This window comes from Myxocyprinus asiaticus, chromosome 31 (genome assembly GCF_019703515.2).
Source record: "Myxocyprinus asiaticus isolate MX2 ecotype Aquarium Trade chromosome 31, UBuf_Myxa_2, whole genome shotgun sequence".
Taxonomy (NCBI): Eukaryota; Metazoa; Chordata; class Actinopteri; order Cypriniformes; family Catostomidae; genus Myxocyprinus; species Myxocyprinus asiaticus.
Window position 1 is genome coordinate 14,719,435 of NC_059374.1, and position 20,638 is coordinate 14,740,072.

At 38.3% G+C, this 20,638-nt stretch overlaps 1 protein-coding gene across 3 annotated transcripts in view; it reads left to right on the top strand.

Moving 5' to 3' along the window:
* Window positions 1-20,638, top strand: part of LOC127421882 (rho GTPase-activating protein 35-like) — a 158,817-nt gene that overhangs the window by 110,683 nt on the left and 27,496 nt on the right. The window lies entirely within an intron of this gene.

Genomic DNA, 20,638 nt, shown 5'->3' on the forward strand with positions numbered 1-20,638 from the left:
CATTTAGACTATTCATGTACCAGGTTGGTCGATTTATCGACTAGTCATCCAACAACTGACTTGTTGATTAGTGGGGTCCACTACTAACCTTTTATTTATTTATTTTTTACTAGTGGTGGTTTAAATGGGAGGGGCAATTCTCAAATGAATTAAGAGACGCAACTTCTTGGAGAGCGTTTTTGCGTGAAGATAACTTGCTGTACTGAACAGTGAATAACAGTCAGCACAGTAAAACCCTCTGCAAGAACTTGCGTCATTTTAATGCTTTAGATTTAGTCTTTATATGGGTTGCTGTTACTGCAATCAAAACGCTGCATCAAGAATACATTTCAAGACTATTTCTGTTGGACATTAAATCCTATGCTTTATATACCACATTTCTTGGCACTATGTTGTGTTGACAAATTGTGGTTGTCTTCAAGTTTGATAGAAGTTTGATTTTGATTTTATGCCACCTGCTGAAGAGTAATGGTTGCAATACATTGTTTTAAATTTGTTGGCATCCTGTCTCTTTGATAAGAAGGCATATGCAAAGAATATCCTCTCCTTTCCCTGCTGTCCTCAGTTCTCTTCATTCTGACAGAGTGAGGGTGGTCTTGGGTCAACTTCATACTTTTGCACTTTATGTATTCTCTCTTTATCTCTCTCTTTTGACTTTCTATCCTATTATATGCCCATCCGGTATAATAAAATGGAAAATGTGAATGGTTCACATATTCAATAGTTACATTTTCATAATCCCTCAAAGCTCAGTGTGTAAAGATACTCAAAACAAGCGGTTTTCAACTGGTTTAGCTTCAGCACCTAGAATTTACACTGGACACAGTGCATTCATAAAGTATTCAGACCCCTTCATTTTTTTCCACATTTTATGTTGCAGCCTTATTCTAAAGTGCTTTAAATTATTGTATTTATTTTTTTCACATCAATCTACACTCCATACCCCATAATGACAAAGCAAAAACCAGATTTTGATTTTGAAAATGTTTTAAAAAGAAAAAATTTAAATATCACATTGACACAAGTATTCAGACCCTTAACTCAGTACTTAGTTGAAGCACCTTTGGCAGAGATTACAGCCTCAAGTGTTTTTGGGTATATGTGACAAGCTTTGCTCACCTGGATTTGGGGATTTTCTGCCATTCTTTTCTGCACATCGTCTCGAGCTCTGTCAGGTTGGATGGGGACCATTGGTGGACAGCCATTTTCTGGTCTCTCCAGAGATATTCAATTGGGTTCAAGTCCGGGCTCTGGCTGGATGTTTTTTGTTTTTGGCAATATTCTGAGTAAATTCTAGAGACTGTTGTGCGTATAAATCCCAGGAGATCAGCAGTTACAGAAATACTCAAACCAGCCTGTCTGGCACCAACAATCTTCCATGCGATTACCTAATCAGCCAGTCGTGTGGCAGCAGTGTAGTTCATAAAATCTTGCAGATACGGGTCAGGAGCTTCAGTTAATGTTCACATCAACCATCAGAATGGGGAAAAAATGTGGTCTCAGTGATTTGGTGTGTGGCATGATTGTTGATGCCAGATGGGCTGGTTTGAGTATTTGTGTAATGGGATGCACCTGAGCTAAATTTCAAGTGTCATAGCAAAGGGTCTGAATACATATGTCAATGTGATATTTCAGTTTTTTCTTTTTAATAAATTTGCAACATTATCAAAAATCTGTTTTTTTCTTTGTCATTATGGGGTATTGAGTGTAGATTGATGTGAATTTTTTTTTTTCTTTTTTTTTTTTTTAAGCATTTTAGCATAAGGCTGCAACATAAAATGTGGAAAAAAAATGGAGGGGTCTGAATACTTTATGAATGCACTGTGTGTGTGTGTGTGTGTGTGTGTATATATATATATATATATATATATATATATATATATGTAATATATACACACACACAGTCAACAGGACGTTTAGATGTCAGCAAAGTTTCTTACAATTCCACCTCTAGGGGGCGTTACAACAACAAATAAACTGTCATAATTTTACAGCCGTTTGATTGACAAAGTTCAAATTAAATATGCATCATCTTTGGTTCAAATGATAACACATTCTTAAAAAATCTATTCAAAATGGCCACCAATGGCCAATCAGATTTCAGCACCTTATAACTGGTATTGGGAATGGCCGAGGGTTATGGAAATTACTATACACAAGCAGGGTGTCAACTCGAAGCCACATTTCAAATTTTGTGACAATCGGCCACACAGTGGCAGTATAATTAGTTAATTCATGTTTTTGCTCATAACTCCGGAACAGTATAGCCTACAATACAAATTTGTAACTTCTCGGAATCCACCAGTGCCCCACAATGATATGGTTACTTGAATTTCCATTTCCGCAAGAAACTTTTTTTTTACAATTTCGATTTATTCGAAAAACATACTTTTTCGAACTCGTCATAGGCCGTTTGCCCGATTCTTATGAAACTTGGTATATATTATCTACAGACCCTCCTGAAAAACGTTATCAAAAGAATTTTGATGCGTCGAATTGTTCCAAAGATATAAGCAAATATGTTTTGGATGTGGCTTATAATAACTAATTAGCCTACATCTTGTGAGCGCAATTTTCAAACTTAAAATTTGTACACATGGACAAGAGAACACTCTGAGGTAACAAGCCGAGTTTTATTCATTTTTGATGCTGGGGGTTCTATAACTTAAGAAAATCCTGTTTTTGCAACTGTGCTCAAAGCAGGTAAAATGTCATGCCAACATAGACAGTCATAAGCTCCGTCCAACAGGAAGTCGGCTATTTTGGATTGTTTGAAAAATGCATGCTCTAGAATTTAAAATAGTCCTCCTAGTGGATTCATGTTACAGGTATCAAATGTGGACCACATCCTGCCAAAACATTGACGATGCTAAATTGCAAACAGATTTTTGATATATCGAATGGTGTTGCCATGGCGAAGTGATAAATTAACATGAACAAATGGGAAACAGGAAGTGTGTCATATCTTCTGTGTGCATAGTGTGATTTACATCAAAATTGAGCCGTATGTTTGGCCTTGTAGGCTATTTGCATTGATGTGGCTATTGTGGGTCACGGTCATAGCGCCACCAACTGGCAGAAGGAAGTGTGGCACTTTTAACAGACTTTGAAATATCCCTCTTATGTTTACCTGAATTGCTTCAAACATTTTTTTAATAATGTCAAGACAGTGCAGATTTAAATTTCTGAAGGGATTATTGATATCTTTAAAGAGTGTTGCCAAATTATTCATTTTTATTTATATTCACATTTTTGAAGTACTTGGCATGCTTGAATTTTCATAATATTTTGCACACACAGGGCTCCAGACTGTGACTAAAATGGTCGCAAATGCGATCAAAAATTATTTATTGCGACAATAATTTAAAATCTAGTCGCCATTGGCGACGGTTGGGTTGTGTGCGTTCATATGCGGTTTCATCAGATATCATCTTGAGTTATTGAATACATCTATAGAGCGCGCACCACCAGTGTGTCTCGAGCCGCTTTTCACCCGTTCTGTTGTGGTGATGAGCTTGCTGCACCGCACACAACAACAACAAACCCAGCACGAGAGAGTCGTGAACAAATGATTCTTTTGAACCGGATCTTTTTCATGAATCACCCGAAAAGAACTGAGGGTTTGAACTCAGGAGCTTAGGTTAGCAGTTTGAATCAGATTCACTTTCTCAGCAAATCAGCCTTCAGTGAGCTCACAACTGGGAAAATAAGAGTCCTATGTGTATTTTGGACTTCTTTACAATTAAAAATCTTGTATTGTGTACCACTTGTTTTCTCCTGGTAATTATTGATTGGGATTGTAGTAGCACAATAAACTGCATCTGGGATTTCATTATATATATATATATATATATATATATAATGTATGTATATGTGTATCATATATATAGTTGTGCTCAAAAGTTTGCATACCCTGGCAGAAATTGTGAAATTTTGGCATTGATTTTGAAAATATGACTGATCATGTAAAAAAACAATCTTTTATTTAAGAATAGTGATCATATGAAGCCATTTATCATCACATAGTTGTTTGGCTCCTTTTTAAATCATATTGATAACAGAAATCACCCAAATGGCCCTGATCAAAAGTTTACATACCCTTGAATGTTTGGCCTTGTTACACACACAAGGTGACACACACAGGTTTAAATGGCAATTAAAGGTTAATTTCCCACACCTGTGGCATTTTAAATTGCAATTAGTGTCTGTGTATAAATAGTCAATGAGTTTGTTAGCTCTCACATGGATGCACTGAGCAGGCTAGATACTGAGCCATGGGGAGCAGAAAAGAACGGTCAAAAGACCTGCGTAACAAGGTAATGGAACTTTATAAAGATGGAAAAGGATATAAAAAGATATCCAAAGCCTTGAAAATGCCAGTCAGTACTGTTCAGTCACTTATTAAGAAGTGGAAAATTTGGGGATCTCTTGATACCAAGCCAAGGTCAGGTAGACCAAGAAAGATTTCAGCCACAGCTGCCAGAAGAATTGTTCAGGATGCGAAGAAAACCCCACAGGTAACCTCAGGAGAAATACAGTCTGCTCTGGAAAAAGACGGTGTGGTTGTTCATCATCACACATCAGAGTTGTCAGCCATTAAGCTTAGGCAAAAGTGAATACATGGGTATGGCTAGGGAGCTCTGTAGCGCCACCTTTTGACAAAAGTGGTGGGGTCAGTTTCTTCTGCGATCACCAAACTTGTTATATGTTGTTCTCATCAAACCGGACAGCTTTCAAAATTACAGTCATTAGCTCCACCCAACAGGAAGTCGGCTATTCTGGATTGAATGTGCATTTTTGGAAAATTGCAGGCCCTGAACTTTTGAATACTCCTCCTTGGGCAAGGGTCTTCAACAGGGGGTCTGCGTTGGTGCCGTAGGAGGTCCACAAATTACTGTTTGATCCACCACCGGCACTCGTAATAATCACTCGCACGTGAGTGAGAGACAGTACCGCCGCTCCCTATATGCATATTACGCAGTCTGTGTAGGGCGCCAACTCCCTAGGGTGCACCAGAAACTTCACCGGCTGCCCTTACTCACACGTTATATGTTATTCAAGGATCTGGTAGTAGTCGCGGAACACAAACGATCGCCTTGCGCTCGCATAGAGGAGTGAGAGGAGTATGTATTTTACGCCATCCACATTCTTAAGCCCCTCGAACCTGCATGCCAGATCTTCCTCTTGCAGTAATCATTCCTCATATTCGTGCATCCCATTTTATTTTGTTATGAACTGAATGGAATGCTGAACATTGTTAAAGTTTGACAAAATTAGCGCATCGCCCATGCTCATTACTTGCCACTCATAACGCAATGCATATCATTTTAAGCAGTGCTGCAGTAGAGTGTTGCGCAAGTAAACACGTCTGATATGCGTTTTCGCAGTGTGCGAATGTCAGCCTACAGTTTCTTGTATTATTAGTTGCTTTTTGCTTTCAGAACAATAGCCTACTGTCAAATCAACATAACGGTGCATACAATCATTTTGTCCTCTTCACAACGTTTTCCTCCTACAGAAATGAACTGTAATCACTGTAATCACTAACATGAGATGACTCTAGGTATAGGCCTATCAGTAACCTTATAAAGGTTTTTTTATTCTGCATGGACAGTCTGTCTGTCTGTTTGTCTGTCTATCTATTTTTTTTTAGGGGGTGTTGCACAGTGATTAAAAATAGAAAATTAAAAATAGCACTTCATGTCAAAAAAGTTGCAGACCTCTGCTATACTTAATTTAATGATTATTTTAATGGCTTTATAATGTAAGCATCATCAAATATGTGCATACAATAATATGGTACCATACACATTTTATAGGCATAAATTCAACACTCAGTTTTCAGACAATATGCAAAAGGAGCCCCTGCTCTGTCTCTCTACATACCAAGGGTTCCTTGGCCTGAAAATGGTTGAAGACCCCTTTCCTAGGGGATTCTTGTGACTGACGCAAAACATAGGCAATATTATGCCAAGACATTGAAGATGTTAAATTGTGAACAGATTTTTAATATTTTGAACGGTGTTGCCATGGCGAAGCAATTAATTAACGGCAAAAATGTGAAACAGGAAGTTCCATATAACTTCTGTGTGCATTGTATGATTTTAATGAAAATTCAGCTGTATGTTTTGTAATTGGGGCTGATCACATTTCTCTGGCTGTTATGGGTCATGGTCATAGCGCCACCAACTGGCACCAGGAAGTAAGGCAATTTGATCAGACTTTGAAATAGCCCTCTTGTGTTTAGATGAATTGCTTCATAATTCTTTAGAATAATGTCAAGACACTGCTGATGTAAAATTGTAAAGGGATATTTGATATCTTAAATACTGTTGCCATTGCAATTTATTGTACAAGTGAAAGCAGTTTTTAAAGTGAAATAAAAAAAGCTATAGGAGTCTAGGTTTATTGTAATGAAAATGTTCTGCACACACTTTTTATTTTTTTCTGATTAACTATTTTTTTTATTGATTCATATATTAAACACAGAAAAACAAAACATATATACACAGAATCAATATTTAACACCCACTATTACCCCTCCTAATCCCCAACCCCACCCTGGTCCTCAACAACATCCCAGTGGTCATACATGATTAAAGACAAAAAATATATATATATATATATATTAGTAATCACACACATTAACAACCACACCTTTCTCTCCACTGCTTCTCCCCGAGAGCCCTCCAAAAACGCCAGATATCTGCCCCATTTCCCCACAAACGAGTCCAATTTCCCCAGTCTTCTAGATGACCCTTTTTCAAAAGCTGCCACCCTCCCCATCTCCGAGCACCACTCCTGAAATGGGGGCGCTCCAGCCGACCTCCATCCCCTTAAAACTATCTGTCTGACGATCATGACACTGGTTAGGACCCAACTCTTTGTGTCTATTCTCTACATTGATGACCGCCCCATCGCCCAAAATACAGAGTCTGTGGCAAAATAAAACCCAAGTGCCCAATATGTCACACACAAAACTCTGAACCTTCAACCAAAATTCTTGGATATTAACACACCACCAAAAGACATGGGTTGTGTCTCCATCCTCTGATTGGCATTGCCATCAGGTGGGTGTGTCTTTATGACCAAGCCTATACAATCTAGAGGGGGTCCAATAGAATCGATGTAAAATCTTGAATTGCATAAGGCGCACCATTGCATCTCTAGATGCAGACTTGACATTTTTTAGAATCCTAGCCCACATTCCCTCCTCCAATACCAAGTTTAAACCTTTCTCCCCTAACCTCTTGATAGAAGTTAAAGCTCCGTCCCCCAGATTCTGAATTAGCAGGGAGTAATACACTGATGCCTCATGACCTTTTCCAAAAGCAGTAATCACCACTCCCAGAGTGTCTACCACTTTAGGGGGGTGTATGCTACTCCCAAAAATAGTACAGAGCAGGTGGCGCAGCTGTAAATACCTAAAAAAACTGTGTAGTGTAGTGAGTGTAGTAACCCCCCTCTCAATCCACTCTGACCAGCAGAAAGGGTACTTATTAATACATAAATTTGGGTTCAGCCATATGCTCGAGGCAACATTTAAATAAATGTCTGAATTAAACACTCTGGACACACTTGTCCATACCGAGTGAAAATGTGAGATAACAGGGTGTAACTTAACTTCTCCAGTTATAGTTTGATAGAAAGGCTTTGCAATGGCAAAATAGGGGCAAGAACTTCCTGTTCAATACAAAACCAGGGAGGGGCTGTCTCAGGTGGAAGAGACCAATGAGCCAAATGTCTGAGACCAAATGCATAATAATAAAACAAAATCTTGGGTAGGCCTAGCCCACCTTTGTCAATCGGCCTACGCAGTTTACTGAAATGTAATCTGGGATGTTTACCATTCCAAATGAAGGACTTCGCTATGCATCTACAGGGAGAGACTGTAGCAGGTAGTTGAATTTTGGAATACAGTTCATTTTAATAACATTAACCTTATCAATCATAGATAAATGTAATGAAGCCCACCTGCCCACATCACTCAAACCTTTTTATTAAAGGGTCAAAATTAACTAACTAAATCACACAGATTTGCTGGGAATAAAATACCCAAATACTTAATGCCCTGTTTGAGCCACTGAAAGGTGCCCGGCTGAAAAGCCATTACCAGGCAGTACGCTGTCAGAGCCAAAGTTTTGGATTTAGACCAATTAACTCTGTATCCTGAGAACTTAGAAAAGGAATTAATAATTCTGTGGAGGCAAGGCATAGATCTAGTAGGGTCGGAGATGAATAATAAAGTGTCATCTGCGTAAAGCAAAAGCTTATGCGCCACACCTCCCGCCATCACCCATGGAAAATCATCCTCCTTGCTTACCGTGGCTGCTAATGGTTCCAGGGCAAGACAGAACAATAATGGGGAAAGAGGGCAACCCTGACGGGTGCCCCTATCCAGAGTAAAATAATCTGAAATTAATCCATTTGTTTGTACCGCCGCTACTGGGTGTCTATAAAGTAACTTAATCCATCCAATAAACGTATTCCCAAACCCATACATTTCCAATATCTTAAAAAGATAATCCCATTCTACCATATCAAATGCCTGTTTGGCGTTAAGTGAGATGGCAGCGACCGGAGCCTGATCATTCGCCACTAACCACATGATATTGATGAGATGCCTAATGTTATCAGAAGAGCTGCGGCCCCGAAAAACCCCACCTGATCTGTATGTATAAGAGATGTCATAACTTAATCGGTTAGCCAAAATTTTTTGACAGTATTTTAACATCTAGGTGGATCAGGGAAATTGGATGGTAACTCTTACACTCGCTTGGATCTTTGTCCTTTTTTAAGAATCGGACTGATCTGGGCTTGCGTTATGGTTGGCGGAAGCTTTCTATTATTTAATGATTCCGTATAAACTTCTAGCAAAAGTGTAGCCAATTCTGTAGCATAAAATCTAAAAAAACTCAGCGGCAAAACCATCTGGCCCCGGAGACTTGCCTGTAGGCAAGGCTTTAATTACCTCACCACGCTCCTCCAAGGTTATCTCTGAATCAGGATAATTTTTTGCTTCATCAGTTTAGGAAGTTCTAATGGTTCCACAAAGTTTCTAATATCTTCATCAGTGGATTCTCCCAAACCACGCCGACAGAGGACACTGAGGACCAGTTGGTCTCCATATAAACATTGATTTCAGCCTTTAACATTTGTTGGAATTCAGGATTTTGCAAAAGGGATATATTAAAGCGCCAGGGCGTGATCTGAGACTAAAATGTTTCCAATTGAGCAATCAACAACAGATGAAATGAGGGACTTAGATATTTAAAAAAAATCTATTCTAGAATAAATCTTATGGACTGATCAAAAGAATTTATAGTCCCTACCAGATGGGTTCAAAAGTCTCCAAATATCTGTAAGACCAAGATTTTTACACATCCTGTGAAGCGTCAGTGTTGCTCTATGGGGCTTACACACTTTTGCTTCACTATGATCAAGGACTGAGTCCATCAAAAGATTAAAGTCTCCTCCCAATATTATATCATGAGGGGTGCCCGCGACTTGCAACATCCCTTCAAGATCTAGGTGCGTAAATATTAGCCAAAATAAGTCTTTGCCCCTAAATTTCTGCTAAATCAGTAATGACTCTTCCTAATTTCTTTAATCTGTTTGAGATATTTGAATTGTAAATGCTTATTTATCAGTGTAATGACTCCCCTGCTCTTACTTGAGCCAGCACTAAAGAAAACATGTCCACCCTATATCTTCCCAAATTTTTCAGCTTCCTGTGGGGAAAGATACATTCTTGAAGAAACACTATCATATTTCTTACGTTTAAGAAGAGAAGTAACCTTCCTTTTTATGAGGTGCCCCAACCCATTCACATTTCACATGGAGAGAGACAATCCACTCATATTAACATTTGACATTTTGACACATTAGAAAAAACAGATTGTGTGTAAAAAAATAAAATTATAAAGACCACATTCCAACATTAGTGCAACAATCAAACCCCAAACTTCCCCCCGAACCAAACAAACCGAAAAAAAGAAAAACTTGCGCATTAACCCCACGCACGACAGCGCCAACTGGTGTCCATCCCTCTGAACTCAAACAGTACATGTATGCCTACGAGAGCCCCTGCGACAACTTTGCCGTCGTATTGCTCAAGTCCAGTGTTTCTATACAAATTTTGTGAGACAGAATTACACAGCAGAAGATAATCTATAAAGCAAACTCCAGCCAATAGGCAGAATAAACACAAAGAACGTGTAGATTCATCCACATAACTGTCCCGAAGGTCTGTTCCTCCACAAAACAAACTCCAGCCGCTAGCTGGTCAGTTCAGTTTTCTCAGACATTCAAGTGAATGTTCAATGAGCCGGCCCGTTCGGCTGTTACATGAGTGCAACAAATGACCTAATCACTCCAATGTCTTTCAAGAAATACTACACAAAACAAACTCCCGCCGCTAGGCAGAACCAGCACAAAAAGAAAAGGTCGGACGGTCAAGTGAATGTTTAGTGAGTTGGTCCACTTGGCTGCAACGTGAGTACCACAAAATAACTTACTCAGTCCATTGACTTTATGAAGGACATCGCTTGTTGGGGACATGTAAATATTTTACAGCCATCCTTAGCATCTATTCTCAATTTGGCCAGGAACATCAGTGTAAAAGCGACCTTCCATTGATGTAAGAGTTTATAGCATTCCTTGAAACTGTCACGTTTCTCTCTTGTCGGATTTGCAAAGTCTGGGAACAATAAAATGCTGTGGTTCTTCCAAGAAAGCCTTTCTTTACTCCTCACCTCGCATAACACGAGATCTTTATTGGATGATCTCTGAAATTTCGTCTCCCTCAGCGGATCGCCGAGCCGGAACCCTGTGAGCTCGCTCGATTTCCAGCTTATGGCCCGTTATGTCGAGCAGACTTGGAAGGAGCCCGTCCAGGAATTTCACCATATCCCGACATTCTTTGGCCTCAGGAATTCCAACAATCCGGACGTTATTCCGGCGACTACGATTTTCCATATCCTCCAACTTTTCTCAGACGCGCTCCAAATCCACCTTGGTCGCTAGCGGATTAGCAGCTAATTCCCTCTCCGATGACTCCAGATAATCGATCCATATTTCGGTAGATTCGATAGATCGATAGATTTTTTTTATCTGTAATATCATGTTTTTATGTGTATACATTATATGTGAATATTCCCAATACTATGACAGTGCAATCTCTGTATGGGATATGTGATAGGTATTTTATTTTTGTGCCGCCTGCCTGCTACAACTGCAGCCGCCTCGCTCTCGCGGGAGTATTTTTGACATACGTGGTCATGATATCACAGCAAGTCAGACAGATTTCTAACCGGCATGCACCTGTCGGTGATCGGTTCTGCTCAGAACTCGCTCATCTCAAACGAGCCTAATGAAATGCATGCTGTTTTTTCTTCAGTCATTGAATTGGATCATAAGCTGAGAACATGAAACATAAGTAGCCTATTGTTGCTCATGTCACATTTTAAAAATGCACTCTCTTAACATTTTAAAATGTTTTTCACTGTAATATTCTAATTGCAAAATAGACCGCAGAAGATGAAAGTTGAGTTTTTAAGCTTTAATTTGATACTAAGTATGTTAACATTGACATTTATTTAAAACAAAGCATTTGTTTTTTAGCCACAATCAAATGGCCCACTTGTTTGCCAGTGACAGTTAACAGGTTAAAAGGGGCGTGTAAGATGGCCTCTGTAGCACGTGCAATGGGGCTCTGTGTGCATTGTATGATTTTGATGAAAATTCAACTGTATGTTTGGTAATGGTGGCTGATCTCATTTATGTAGCAATTATGGGTCACTGTCATAGCGCCACCCAGGGATTACACTCATCAATGAAGAGCGAATGCATTTACTCTGACTTTTTCCCACTCTGACTCTGGTATTTTCTCTAATTCTGAGTGTTGAAGAATACCAGCATTCCCTCTGGGATGCATCTGTCCATCTGCATTCCATATGAAGTCAACACTGTGCAACCTACTGTATAATGATACCCTGTTAGTCAAATGTCTGCATGTTCTTGCAAGCATATCTGAGATTATGACATTTTATGCATTCCTTATTTATCGCTCTGGTGATTTGACGGAATCGTCCTTACTGGATTATAACTAGACACTACGAGAAAACAGCTTATGTACTTTTAGGTTCAATTGATGTTGGAACGATCGTATTTTCATAAAATAATTACAATCGGCACACAAAAATGTGACTACAGTGTTGGAATTACCAGTGTGAAATTATTTTCCTTTGAAAACTTTCAGAGTTGCAGGGCATGTCAGTTACAGAATCATATTGGAAGGTAATTGTTATTGATTAGAATAGGCTTAATTGTGAATGTTGACTGTGCAGTTTATTACGAAATGTAAAGTAGAGAAGTCCCAGACAGATTTAAAGGTAGTATTTAAAGTATAGATTAAATTACTGTTTACAAACAAGAACTCGGATAGCGACACTTCGAGGTTCATGGGAAAAGAGTTGTCATAAAACTAATAGTTATGACTCTAAATTAGATCGGATGAGCCGTGGTCAAAGTTGTTGAAACCACACATTATAATTTAAGGTGCCAAGTTGCTATGAATGCAAACTTTTACAGTAAAATAAACCATTTCACTTGGCTGAAGAATTATTTAAATTGATTCTTCTTTGCGTTGTCTAAGAACACCCCTTACCCTTGCTAAAATCACTCAGTATGTTAACATGCACTTTGTAAGTTCACTTTCAGTTGGACTAAGACAATGAGGTTACTTTCACACCTCAGCTGAATGTGGCCCAAATCTGTTTTTTTGTTTTTGTTTTTTTTTGTTTTTTCACTCACGTGACAGATTGGATGACAGTGGGAACAGCCACAAGCTCACTGAATATGACATTTTCAAATAAATTGGATACGCATCAGATTTTTTCCAATGTGCCTTGCGTGTGAACAGCCAGTTTGGATTTCATATGATTATTTTATTTTTTTTTAACTCAACATTCGTAATTTGCACGCTTGATTTACCCCTTAAAACATTTAATTGTGTCATTTTTAAGGAAAGAAAATACAATTATGGACTTCAAGAGTTGGGTTTACAATTTGTTTGGATTACACGTAAATAGTGAAATATGTGCATGAAAAGTAAAGGAGAAAATCTGAAATGATTATAATTAACTTTTTACCTTACATATACAGTATGCTATGCCGTGTTTCCTGGCGCTTTTCGATTTTATGGTGTTGATAGCTTTGATAATTAAATTCCACCATACAAAGACTGAAAATGACTTGAATTTTCATTTATAATTTTAATTCTAATTTAGTTACCTAACCCTAACTCTACATATTAAAATGTTAAGTCAGATTTTTTTAGAAGTTGGACTAACAGACCTAGATAATGCGAGTGTAGCTCAGCTTTGTCCACCATGTTAATCGGACCATAACTGGCCTCGTCGCTTTGTGCAAAAACCTGCTGTAGCTCGATTATTACTGTGCATGTAAATGTATTGACTGTAATGTGTGGCCTCACATGGCTTATTGCTTTAATTTAGAGTATTATGTCCAAATTGAGCTTAAAATTACCAAAAGGCCTATGTGGGGTTGAGCTTATGTAGATTTTCTTTAGGAACAATGGATCAGGAAAAACCCAGGTTTTAATTCCCACTGTTCCCACTGACCACAATTGTAAGTTTTTAAATTTTAAGATTTTAAGTCACCTTAAACTCCCATTGCGAACGGATGTTTTTAATTTCCTAAGTGCAACTTCTGTGACAAATATTTGGGCAAATATGATCAAGCGATTATTTTTTTTTTTATTTATTATTTATTTATTTATTTATTTATTTTGAATAAGACATCACTGCTGATGCCGAAATGTATGTCACACGCATTGTGCGCTAAACTTCTCTTCAAATGAAAACTGAAGCATACATTTGGTGTAGGCCCCACCCTTTGGACCAGTGTGAACCACTAGAGGCCAGTGCTGAGGCAATGACCTATTATTAATTGTTTTCTGATTTCTGTTCCTGATCTATGTCCCTCATTTTCTGGATCCTTTACATTTTTCATGTCCATGTCTTTTTGCCCTCCCTTCTCCTGACCCTTTCATGTTTGTTTGTGTGTGTGTGTGTGTGTGTGTGTGTGTGTGTGTGTGTGTGTGTGTGTGTGTGGGATGCCAAGCCCCTTACAGTAATTTTCTGCCTGATAACTCGCTCATTGAGATCGATATCTGAGCAGAAATGGTGAACAGTCTCTCGGGCTCAGCTATTATTATTATTTTTTTTATTTTTTTTATTTTTTATTTTTTTTTTGTGCTCTCTGAGTGGAACTGGCTTCTACAACAGCCTACAGCGTGATTCGCTGATAGCACCCTCAACTAGAGAATACAGTTACACACACACACACACACACACACACACACACATTACCTTACCCTTCAAAACAATGCATCCTTATCAGAATTACACAAAATGGCTTTTACAAAGGCTTTTGTAGAGAAATGTCAGTTTGACATGTCAAGCAAGTCCTATAGTAACAATCAAGATGTGCTTAGTCATGGCGACTGAATTTTTTTTAGTCTTGTGAACACAGCAATACTGTCTATCTCTCACTGCCTTTTGAAGTTAAAATATCCTCTAGGATGGCTAACTAGTGGTAACTAATAGTACTTTAAAAGGGATTCATTTCACAAATTCATCTTTCCTAATTCGTTAAAGCACATCTTTTGTGACAAAATCACCAGCTTCAACAATAAGACTTCAAATTGTATGCTAATAGCAATGTTCACATTATTAAGCATAATCCATAGGTTTACATTTTTTGGGGTACTTATGATAGTTTTGTGCAATTAAATGTTATACTTATTTAGTCTTTTGATTTGTTGAATATCCACCAGTTTCCATATTGAAGAGCTGCACTGAGTGTCTATGAGTCCAAAGCACATGTGAACGATTATATCGTGATCGTTTCATTGTTGCACGTTATTCCAAATAAAATAAAAAATTCATTGTAATCGTTCATCAATATGTACAATTTAATAATCAGAAACAACTTTACTTTTCTGTTGATGTTACTTTGACCACCCATTCAATTTGGTTTGGAACCCCCAATTTTCACAAGCCAATCAAGTTATTTAAAACAAATTTATTGTTTAATGCCACCCTCATTGATTGCAACACCCCCCCCCCCCCCCCAAAAAAACAAAACAAAACCTTTGTCTTATTTTCCTGGAAAAAATTTCTAAACATCCTTACTTGAAGCAGAATACAAGATTTGTGTTTTCAGAGAAATCTAACCAAATTTAGTGTGGTTTCTGCTTGTTTTACCACATTGGCAAATATATTTTCCCTTCTATCAGGGCTAGACATTAACTCCTGCTCACCCACCAAGTGCTGGTAGAAGTTGGCAGTGGCAGGTAATTCCGTCACACTTACTAGCCACTTTGGCGGGTGATGTTTACAGGGTTTTTCCTGCATTGAATATTCTGTGAATGTCGGGCCGCCAAAGCAAGTTAAATTATATTCAACTTGCATTCAGTGCTTTATAAGTACTAGATATTCTTATCTGAAACGTAGGCGTGTCTTTTACGCAGCACGCTTTTAGCCAGGTTTTCGCTTGTGTGGCCTGAGCCATTGCAGACCCAATCACTCAAGAGAACTGCTCTGTGCTATCGTATCTCTGAAGCGCGCTGGTCAACCGGGCTTCCCTCATTATCCAGGCTTTATCATTATGCACGCTCCATAGATAGGATAGCGCAGACCTGATCACATGCTAGATCACAACCAGGCTTCCCTCGATATTGCGGCGCAGATCACAACTTATGCAGCCGAAATTTTACACTGATTGTTCTATATTACAGCGCTTTGAAGGAAGCCAAACATATCAAACGACTAGACAGCCTTGACATTATAAACAGCACTGACGAGGAAAAGGGGTGAACAACACTGTGGCATGTACCAACATAAATTACAAGATTTTTCAATCTACACATCATTACCCTTACTAAAATGTATCCCATTTTTTATTGTAGTAAAACTAACTGGTATTATGACAGAAATGTTAAAGATGGGGGGGGGGCCTGGGTAGCTCAGCGAGCAATGATGCTGACCACCACCGCTGGAGTTGCGAGTTCAAAGAGCCTCCACACACGCTAGCAAGCCACGCGATAAGATGCGCGGGCTGTCTGTCTCGGAAGTGGAGGCAACTGAGATTTGTCCTCCGCCACCCGGATTGAGGTAAGCAACTGCGCCACCATGAGGACCTAGTGAGCATTGGAAATTGGGCATGCCAAATTGGGGAGAAAAGGGGATAAATTCCAAAAACTAAAAAAACAATTGACTATCTACAATGACCTAACAGTAATGAGGAGCCATTAATGGTCTTATCTGTGGTTATGGCCTTAATATACACTGTAAAAATATTTCGTAATTTTAAAAATGCTACAGTAAAAAAAAAAGTTAATTGGTTAATGGGTAGTTAGCTTAAAATATATGGTACATTTTTTTTTTTACAATATATTTAAAAAGACAATACATGTAGTTTTACAGTAAAATATGGTACAAATATATATATATATTTTTTTTAAAGTAAAAAGTTTGATTTTCTGTATAATTAACAGTAAAAATGTATATTATGTTTAACAAGAGAGTACATGTACTTTTTACAGTAAATTACAGTAAAAAACGATAATCGGGCATTCCCTGAATTCCCTGCATCACCCAGTTCATTTCATTGTATTTTATGGGAATAGTTATGTTTCTTCGTATTTTTAATATCAGTTATGTACATTAGGGTGTTCTGTTTTATATTTAATGTAGTCTAGTTAATGTTTACTGCATCTATATTTCACATGTGTTACCCTGATGGTGTTTAGTGTTTGTGTGAGTGACACTGAGCACTGTCTCTACATGTTTATTAGTCATTGCTCCAGGAATGGCCTCTCTTGGTGAACTTCATGTCATCATATGCTCTTTTGTAATTACTACTGTGATTAACAATACATTATAAAGTGAAAAGCAGATTTTTACAGTTTCAGAAGGTTAATATATCAAGTTTGTTATTTAATAATATAAACGACGGTAATGCACTGTAAAATATACAGGCATCAAAATTACATCCCATAATGCCTTAAAAGTGGTTACTGTATTTTTTTTTTTTATGATGAATTTCTGGCAGCAACAGCTGCCAGTTTTTTACCGTAAATTTAACAGGATTTTTTTTTTTTTTTACAGTGTACAAATGCCACTGTTAAAGGGCAAGTCCTGTACAATTTTGAATGAAGGGGTTTAAAGTATGGATTTCCATGAATTATGGACAAATTATTGACAAAGTTTTCCCTTCTGTTATCCTACTCTTGTTCTGACAGGTCATGCTTGCTTTCAGATATTCCGAGATGATGTTATTCATTAGGCCCGTGTCCTGCTAAACTCATAATTCTCATTCAAATAAAATGTCCAAACAAATGCATGCAGTTCAAGTCTGTAGTTACCTTTATCACTTTTTGTGGGGCTGGGGATTTTGTTAAGTGAAAATGATGAGTTTGATGAGTTAATTACTTTGGAAAATCACTAACCACAGTGGTGGGTGAGCAAAAAGTTAATGTCAATCCCTGCGTGCTATAAGCATAAATTACTAAATTTTGTTACATTTCTCTGAAAACAAGAAAAAATATCTAATGTAATATTTTTTTTTTTTTTTATTTATTTATTTTTTTTATACAGGAATTGTAAGGTTAAATGAACTCATGAGTTGGTCACTTTTTCTCAATTTTATTCTTTGGTTTGATAGAGGAGAAATGAAATGACGGTCATGGGCTGTGACACATGACTTGCATAACCTCAGAATAACAGTTTTACCTGTCTTCTATAGGGATCCATATCCTTCCCTTCCTTTATGCCCTCTGTGCCAAAAATACTCACGTTCCCCTATTGTTCCTCTTACTTCCTGTTCATTCATTTGCATCCCAACATTTAACTTCTGTTCCCTCTTTTTCTCTCCCTTTCTTTTCTGTCAGTTCCTCCCTTCTGTAGCAATGGGATAGTATGATAAATGAGTGTTGGGTGTTAAAGGGCCATAGCAGCTATTGTCTCCACATGGTTTTCTCTATTGCTCATTGCGGAATTCACCTGAGGCATGACGAGACCTGGTCTAGAATTAGAGTCCAGCGCTGATCTACCAGCATGGGAACAGAAAACACAGTGGCAGGCTGCCGTTCAGCACTAACCATGGATGTTTCAGAGCAGAATGTATGCTGTAAACTGTCATTTAGAAGACCCTATAATGGTATTAACCAAGAAGTTCTAAAAAAAACCTGCAGAGAGCTATCAGTTAGCTTTCCCATTAAGCTCAATGGGAGTTGCTCAGCTGGCCATTGCAGCCCTGGAAGTATCTGACCTTGATGCTGCCATCTGTGGTCATTGGTACTCAGTTACAGAAACATATTGTTTTTGAGCCAGTCACCTGAGCTGTAAATGCCATATGACCAGGCCCAGATGGAATGTGCACGTGGAAAATCGCAGAATTTTGACAGCTGTCAGTCACAAAAGTTCTACACATTCCCCACCCCTTACATGTTTGTTTATCAAATATTTTGGCTAATTTGATGATGCTTTCAGCTACCAGTAATAAAAAAGGTATAATACTCTCAGGTCCATTTAATAAATTTGGCTATGTTTAAAACACTTCCACAGAATTCCACAGAAAATGTAAAAAAAAAAAAAAAAAAAAAAAGTCTGCAGGTTTCTGTCTGTGACTTAATGTGACTGATCACATTAGTCATCAGCATCATTGCTCGCTGAGCTACCCAGGCCCCCCATCTTTAACATTTCTGACATAATACCAGTTAGTTTTACTACAATAAAAAAATGGGATACATTTTAGTAAGGGTAATGATGTGTAGACCTCCTGGTGTAAACCCTTATGCAACAGTTCCAGTCCGCTACTCCTATTGGTCAAGCTGTGTTCAAAGAGTGCTGATATTTAATATACCAGCACTGGAATGCTTTACTGTTTGAATCACTCCGCTTGCCTGTGTTTGCAGCGTTCAAGACAACTTTCAGTCTTTGCAATGCTCCGCAACATGCAACAGTTGATCCTGCTTTGAATTTAGTTTGAACTATTTCAATGTCGGAAAATAGACAAAATAACTTGCCATGTTGTGTCTGAAATGCAAATTAGTCAATATGAACTTCTTGTTCATAAAGGAATATCACATGATAGAGTAATTTTACTGAATATCGCCATGCCTGTGATTACCTGCGCCTTTGTGCCCTCAACAGCACTCTTGCTCATGTTATATTGCTTAATTAAGAAAGGTATGGTGGATAAAGTTCTACTTGTAGGTCAATTTTGGATAAGACAGACAGGAAAGGAGGGATCGTGAGAGCCATTTGAGGAGGAGAAGTGCAGAATTAGCTGGAACTGGCCCCTTGGGGATATGCTGAAGATGACCACAGGAAGAGGCAGGGGTTTCTTTAGACATGTTGCAGGGGTAGCTGTGCATTAGAAGGGCTTTAAGCAAAAATATCATGATGAGCTTCAGTTAGAGATGCCCATGAGGCCCAAAGTGCTTTCTCTTTTCATGACGACATATCATGACGTTGTCTTGACGTTGCTAATGGACTGGAGGTTAAGTTTGAAGGCCAAAAGGCTAAAAGTGATGGAATTATATGATGAACTGATGGACAATGAGAAAAGAGAGCTTAAGATGGAAGGACTTCCTTGTATTGTCTTTGACTGTCCTTGACAGTCTCTCTTTCTCCCTCATATGCCTGTAGTTTCTTTCTCAAAAGTAGTTTTCAAATTTATATTAGAATTGGTCTCAGCTTTAAATTGATGGTTCTGAGGACTTTTCTGATTTTCATGAGTGAAAAAGCTTATTTTATATCAGTGCTCTCAGTCTGTTGAAGTGTTTGATTCATTTGAGCTTAGTGCTGGTACATTTTGCTCAGCAAGGTTCTCTTTAAACTGTTGCTCCACCATGACAGTAGTTAACCTGAAAGAGAAGTTGTTGAAGAACATTTATGCAGTTCTGATAATGCAACATTAATTGTGGGATGACACATTTTGGAACACAATTAAGCATGAAATCAAGCTTGTGGAGTCAGAAGACTTAAATAGAGCAGTGGTTCCCAACCCGGTTCCTGGAGGCCCCTCAACACTACGCATTTTGGTTATCTCCCTAATCAAACACACCTGATTCAACTCATTAGCTTGTTAGTAGAGACTCCATAACCTGAATTGAATGTGTCAGATAAGGAAGATATACAAAATGTGCAGTGTTGGGGGCCTCCAGGAACAGGGATGGGAACCACTGAAATAGAGTATTTGTTTAGGCTTAATTTTAATCAGACCAGTTTGCAAAACAATGAAGAACAATTTTGCAGATATACTGGTTCTTGGCCCCATTTACACCTGGTATTAAGATGCATTTTGGGTAATCTGTTTAAAACTATAACTGACGATGGTGGGTGGGATGGTTTAAAACTTTTATAACATTGTCCACTTTCGGAGGTGGTCGAAAATGCGTGTGGCCACTTTGGAAATTCGAACACAAGTGGTCAAAAGAGACGCATATTACGAAACAGGATGTGTCTCGCTCGTCCACTTGTGATTGGATCACCCAAAACGCTTTTTTTTTTTTTTTTTTTTTTCCCTCCCCAATTTGGAATGCCCA